This window comes from Bombyx mori, chromosome 15, assembly GCF_030269925.1.
Source record: "Bombyx mori chromosome 15, ASM3026992v2".
Lineage (NCBI taxonomy): Eukaryota > Metazoa > Arthropoda > Insecta > Lepidoptera > Bombycidae > Bombyx > Bombyx mori.
This window is the reverse complement of record NC_085121.1, coordinates 7559653-7567116: the sequence shown is the minus strand read 5'-3', so window position 1 is coordinate 7567116 and position 7464 is coordinate 7559653. Positions and strand designations below refer to the sequence as shown.

Below are 7464 nucleotides of genomic sequence, written 5' to 3'. Positions count from 1 at the left end.
TGCAGTGCAATTAACGATTAGGAAAACAAATTTCATTGGGTTTTTCATATGACAACAAGGACGAAATCAAATAGTGTTATAGCTTCTTCTATATGAAAAGTTCAACAATAGTGATTGATGGTGCCTTTCTTATTTTTATTGCATGAATCAGTTAATGCGTTCAAAACTCACCGGGTATTCAGTGGTTTCCGGAACACATTGATATAACGACCCGAATGCCCTCAATTAGAGATATAGTAAGTCGTCACATATTTACTTATTTAACACATGTTCACAAATTACTTCCGTGATAGCACTGTGTCACAAAAATCGAACTTGCAAAAATTATAATTTACCTAATTACTGGTGGTAGTGTCTTGTGAGCCCACATGGATAGATGCGACGCCGCCTATTTCTGTCGCGAAACAAATGGAGGAGGAGCCAGTGTAATATAGAACTGTAATAGAGAACAGCGCTCCCAGCGGCAAACGTAGACGTTCCAACTCCATTCAAATTTGAGTTAACTTTTACGTTATCGAGAAAGTTAAAAACCTTGCATTAAGCACACTGAAACTTAGAACTCGCGTGTCAAAGTGAATGCCGGCGCTTAAGTTGTTGATGTATATGGTCTCTGGCAACCATTAAACCAGGCGGGCCGTGAGCTTACTCATCTGACTAAGCAATAAAGAAAGATCGAAGTTTTATTCTTTCTTGTAAAACCGTCATCTGCCACCTTTCAATTCGACTACATGAGTAGATTCTACCATCATTTTATGTCTGTTTTCCTACACTCGATTTCTACGCCCGTCTATTTTATAGAAGATAGCTTTTGGCCGCGACTTTGTCCGAGTGGAATAGTTACTTTGGCATAACGCTAAATTTTATCCGCCTCTTCATTTAAATAGAAAGTGAAAATATTTTTGAATAATAGAATGTTAAGAAGTTATTTAAGGTACCAAAATCACGCTTTTTAACCGACTTGCATTGGTCTTAGCGTGGTTTTATATAACCTATAGCTTTCCTCGATAAATGGGCTATCTAACAAAAGAAAGAATTTTTCAAATCGGACTAGCAGTTCCAGAGATTATCGCGTTCAAACAAACAAACTCTTCAGCTTCATAATGTTAAGTATAGATATTATAGATTCAACCAATATTTATACTCATACATACGAAGGCACGTTCTCGATTGCGTGTAAAAAGTGACGATATAAAACGAATATTTGTCGAACATTCTACGAAGTAAAAGTGCTTCGTTTTATCAGAGCTTCGACGAACGACCCAGTTCTTATTGATGAGGCTGATCGCGCAAAAACGTCTAACTCCAAATAAAAGGTGCGAAGATAAAGTGAAATACAACAGCCACTTCGTAATGTTATTCCCGAATAGAGCACGCAAGATTGAAATCTGAATAATTTTTAAAGTTTATGTAGTCATTTCTTGCTAGAACTTTGGAGGATATAATTAGCGATTTGATGATTTTTTGTTTACTTTATATTTCGTTGTCAAGTTCCAAATGTATTACATTCTTTGGTAATTTTCACAATACAACAACCACTTCGTAATGTTATTCCCGAATAGAACACGTAAGTTTGAAATCTGAATAAAGTTTTAAACGTTTATCTATTTCGTTTTTTGCTTAGAGCTTTGGAGGATATCATTAGCGATTTGATGAATTTTTTGTTTACTTTATATTTCGTTGTCAAATTCCAAATGTATTACATTCTTTGGTAATTTTCATAATACAGCAATCACTTCGTAATGTTATTCCCGAATAGAAAACGCAATATTGAAATAAAGTTTTAAACATTTATGTATTTCGTTTCGTGCTTAAAGCTTTGGAGGATATAATTAGCGATTTAATGATTTTTTCGTTTACTTGATATTTCGTTGTGAAGTTCCAAATGTATTACATTCTTTGATAATTTTCATAATACAACAACCACTGCGTAATGTTATTCCCGAATAGAACAGGCAAGATGATATAATTAGCGATTTGATGAATTTTTTGTTTACTTAATATTTCATTGTCAAGTTCCAAATGTATTACATTCTTTGATAATTTTCACAATACAACAACCACTTCGTAATGTTATTCCCGAATAGAACACGTAAGTTTGAAATCTGAATAAAGTTTTAAACGTTTATGTATTTCGTTTCTTACTTAGAGCTTTGGAGGATATAATTAGCGATTTGATAAATTCTTTGTTTACTTTATATGTCATTGTCAAGTTCCAAATGTATTACATTCTTTGGTAATTTTCACAATAGAACAACCACTTCGTAATGTTATTCCCGAATAGAACACGTAAGTTTGAAATCTGAATAAAGTTTTAAACGTTTATCTATTTCGTTTCTTGCTTAGAGCTTTGGAGGATATCATTAGCGATTTGATGAATTTTTTGTTTACTTTATATTTCATTGTCAAGTTCCAAACGTTACATTCTTTGGTAATTTTCATAATACAACAACCACTTCGTAATGTTATTCCCGAATAGAACACGTAAGCTTGAAATCTGAATAAAGTTTTAAACGGTTATCTATTTCGTTTCTTGCTTAGAGCTTTGGAGGATATAATTAGCGATTTGATGAATTTTTTGTTTACTTAATATTTCATTGTCAAGTTCCAAATGTATTCTTTGGTAATTTTTATAGTCGTAATTTCATAGTGTCGCTGAAGTTAGCGAGTGTCCTTTTATTTAGCAGTCATTATTTCCACGTCTCAAGGTATCCGTACGATAATATGTATAGTAATGAATTAAGTGCCCGCAACATTAACACAATAACCCACATCGAGTGCATTAAAATCATTCGGGAAATTGCTTTCAACAAACGAACGAAAAAAGCGATACCATGTTAAAAACTAACCGCTTTGTCGGTTTGTGGCAAACGTGCAAATAATGTTATTAGTACACCGATAATGTTCACTGATTCTAATGTCAGCTATATGTATTAGACATATACAGACGGTATATGTATTAGTATGTATGTATGTACGTAAAATATTTATTCATAAAAAGTTACACTTTCATTTAAATCATGCCCCGCAAAACTGTTTACGCTGTTTGACTGCGGGTAACTCGCTTTATATAAACATAGCTTATATTATTATTAAATTGGGTTATATTAATACAATTAATTTACGTAAATGGTTTATTTATTAGTAATTTAGTGTATTTATTTCCACGTGCCTACTGAATATATTCAACATTTTAATTAAAAACAAAAGAATAGCTAACTTTCGCCGCAGTGCATCCAGCTTGGCAATAACCCGAATCGCGTTACAAAGCGATGATGGTCTACTAATCCATCTATCTCTATTGTCTGAAATGTAGGTGGAAAGACTTCCATTTAAATATATGTTCGGTTAATTGTTGTACTCGTTCGTCTGAGCAGTAATTGTTTTCTTCGAGTCGTAGAGCTGACGCTCATTACGGTAGTAAATACAAGTTGTTATTTTCTGGCCGCCGCCGTTGGCGTTGTACATCATTAGGAACCAAAGTAATTGAATCTTGCACAAATAAAAACAGATCTAGCCGCACCGTGTGCAGTGTAATTTGAGATTTTCATCGCGTAGTTAATGAGTGAGCCAATGCGAATCAACATTAACTTTCACTGATGTACCGGCTCCGTAGATCTATCGACTTTTTGTTTATGAGAAACCGCAGGAAGTTGGATTAGAAGCCGTTTAATTTTTTTGTTTATGTACGTTTATTTTTAGTTTAGAACACTGGTTTTGCAATAAATAAATTGTTTAATCAATCTACTAAGGTATTTACGAGTATTGCATTAATTATGCTGTTGGAATTAAATTGTGAATGAACAGATCTGAATATCTTCAAACAAAACTACTTTTTGTTTGTGAACTTCGTTTTTGAAATGTAAGCAACCCGAAAATAAATAAATAAAGTGGATTAGGCATTCCACTGGATTTAATGGAAGTGTTTTTCTTTAATTTTTTGTATTTTTTACAAATCGGATCTTACTCAGATATGTACATATTAGAACGTTGTCGGGTGACCCGAACCGGAGCAATTTGAAGCCTTCGCACTTACACTGACAACGCCAAATATACGTGGACTAGCGCATCTCCCCACTTTCACAGTTCAACACAAGTCATCAATAGCAGTCATCCCACAGCAAGACCATATCGTAATCTTAACAGGTCCACTTTAACGTACTCCCTGCGCTTCTTGCTTTTATCGCACACACCCTGTCTCATTATGTCGCTATAGTCTACCGTGGCCCACGACCGAATCTTCAACACTTGAGGTCTAGCTTCTCCGCCGTGGAAGCTCTGCACTGTTCGGATTACCGCCGACTTCGAGCAGCACTGGTACTTGTAAGCTCATTTCAGCACAGAAAAAGCTATCTTACTAGCACGGCCTCCGGCCTTGGAGGGACAAAAATTATATTGTTACTATAAAAGAAATTCGACTGAAAAACCTGAATTGCCGTAACAGCATTTACATATTATGCACGTAAACATATAAGATAAACTTGCCTATATTCTATATTCCGTACTATAATATTGTCAACATCGATCTATCCAGCAATATAACCAGCTCGTATTTAGATTTTCTCTTTGTACTTTCTTCAAACTTATATTTTTTTTCCTTTTCAACTACATACGAAAATGGTTATTATTTTAGGTAACGTATAGTTGTGCGTGCTTTTGGTTGGTAGCTATAAGCCCTGTAGTGTTATAAAACTGATTATAAAACTTATAACTCGATTAGTTCAGCGCGTATCTCAATTGTTCATTTATCTCATGATGAGAATGAAAAGGAATTTATAAGAAAATTAAAATGGGTTGTAAATGAATTTGAGTCAAAAATACAAACAGTAAATGATACTTACCTGTGATTTTATTATTTTGTTGTTTTTTACAACAACCAAAAATATAAATTTGTTACGATGTTAGATCTTCGACTAAAAGCAGGGGCTCACAAGCACTGCACTAGAAAATTACTGCGTTCGGCTTGGGGCGCTTTATTGAAAATTCGATCTATCTCCTATCGAGAAGGGAAGATGGTATAGTCTGATTATGGTGCTTGCGCCTGCGCAGTAAGGTCGATGTTTGTTTATCGTGATCATGTGCAGGAGTCCGTTATCCGGCGTCAGGTTACAGCCACGTCTATATAAGACCGTGGCGTCTTCTTCACAATTTCATTCGGTTTGAGACGCTCGGCTGGTTGCGTGGTCCCATGTCACGCGGCTCAGTGTCAGTAGCGAACGTTCGTGCCGGTTAAGCGAGCATCCGTAATTCATTTCCCCTCTAGTTCGTTCCTAGTGCCCGCTGTTAAGTTCTCGGGGACTTGATTCAGTTACTAGTGAAACTCTGAACATTTTCTCGTGCGGTAGTTGCAGACGTAAGGTGGTTGAACTCAGGTGAGTCTTCCTGCTTATTAACTCGAACAAATTATCTAAATAATACTTATTTAGCGTCTTTTATGTATATACCTATACGTATACCTATACATATTATTTGGTTGTATGTTACCTTGACCTAAGCTTTATTAGTTTCAAATAAATGACTAATTATTTTAAATGAAAGCAAAAGCATATAATTTTATAAAGGTAACGTTATTATAAGGTTCTTGTTCTGGGTACGTCAAATTTCCCACCTTGGCTACCTTTTGAGGATCTACTGGAGGTGATTTAATTTTGAAATAGGCTGCAATTTATTTACTTGACATTTTATGACACTAATTTTTTTATATTGTTAATTAATAAATAAAAGTATTTTACTGGTCCAATAATTAATTGTTGTTAAGATTAGTACAATATCACAACAAAAACACAGGTTTAGATAGAAGCAAATATTTTTTGGCAAAAATGGTGGTTAATTGTGGTTAATTGTTATTGAAAGAGTGTAATCTAATTTTGCTTTGCAGTCGGATAATGCGACAGGTCGCATTATCCGACTATCAGGATAGAGAAAAATGTTCACAGCTATTTTTCTCACCAGTTAACGGTTTAATTTGACTGTTCAAAACTTACACAGAAGCTAAAATTGGTTATTAGTGTAAATCGTTTCAAGTTCTCGAAAACCCCTCGAACTGTTGTTGAGATATAAAATTAGCGTGTCACGTTTTCTATCAAGATTAAACTCCACGAGGGGTACGTAATAAGAGTAATGACGAAATTACTGGGACGCTGTCGTTCGACATTTATTCGCTCTATGTTCAGACTAACCCTAGGTAAACTGAGGTATTGGAGAGATTACTGTCATTACCGAGGAATAGATGAAGGTCCCGTTCGAAGGTATAACCTGCAATTGCGTGAGAAAGTCTTGTTTTATTTAAATTTTTAATCCAAATAAAACGTATTGAGTTCTGTTCTTATGTATTTGATATTAAAGTTATATGCAATAATATTGTTTGAGTAAAAATAGCGTGTCGCAGAATAAAGCAAACCTTTATGTTATTCACAGTATGGAAATAATGCGATGCCATTCATGATTTAACAGAACATGAATTGTCTCATTCTTTGTTATAGTTAACGATTCTGACTACGGAGCCCGGAGACTTGGGTTCGAATTCACATCTAATAAGTTTGTTCTTTGTGTTGGTGATTTCATATTTATATATTTTAATGTATAAAAGTATTAATCGGTAAATCAAGAAGCAAAAGTAAGAATCAGTATCTGGTTCTCATAATACAGAGTCCTAATTTGGGACTAATTGACTATGTTTAAGTTATCCCTGATTTTTCATTATTTATTTATACGTCACTATTATAAGTCTCGTACTATATATCACTAATTAAAATCCTCTGTACTCGGAAATAGCATTATCATTATGTTCTAAGGTATGTTTAAAAGAACAGTATAAAATAATTTGTGTCTTTTGTTTTTTTTTCGAAAATGGTGTTAAAAATTGTCCATGCCGGTATTCAATCAATGCGATCAAAAACAAAAGACAATGGTAATAAATATTCTAATAGATGAGAGTTTAACAAACTATTAAAAAACTCTCTCCTTTCTGAGTTTAGATTTTATTCAAATTAATCGAAGTATTGGAAAATTTGAATTGAATCTATAATAGAGATTTTAGTATAAAATTAAAAGTAGCGATTGTAAAATTTAAATGATATTTTATTCCGCATTTTGTTAATTTCTCCACATTTAAATACCATCATTTTTTGGTTGAATCTACTTTCAGCTATAGATAATTTATTTTGATATGTGTTCCGATTTCCATTTTGTATTTTGTTTAAGGAGGCCTCAAAGCGTTTAATTCACTAAATTAAATATATTATATGAGATTAATTAAATATTACGAAATATGTACTTCCTTTTTCAAAAGTTGAAGCCTTTGACTGGACTTTATGCCTCTAATTATGAGGTCTCTAATCTAAGCAATAAAAAAAAAATGTTGAGAATCTTGTAATCATATTGGAGTGTCGTGATGAATTTTTTTGGTAAATTTCTCCAATTTTATTTTTCGAGCTTTCATTTCTTCATTTGAAATTATTTGCAAGA

At 33.5% G+C, this 7464-nt stretch overlaps 1 protein-coding gene across 1 annotated transcript in view; it reads left to right on the top strand.

Annotated features, from left to right (window-relative positions):
- The first annotated feature begins 5145 nt into the window (after positions 1-5145).
- LOC101740597 (uncharacterized) overlaps positions 5146-7464 on the top strand; it is a 71898-nt gene continuing 69579 nt past the window's right edge. Inside the window, exon 1 of the mRNA XM_004928486.1 lies at positions 5146-5369. The gene's annotated coding sequence lies outside the window, so the exon portion shown is untranslated. The remainder of the gene's footprint in view (positions 5370-7464) is intronic.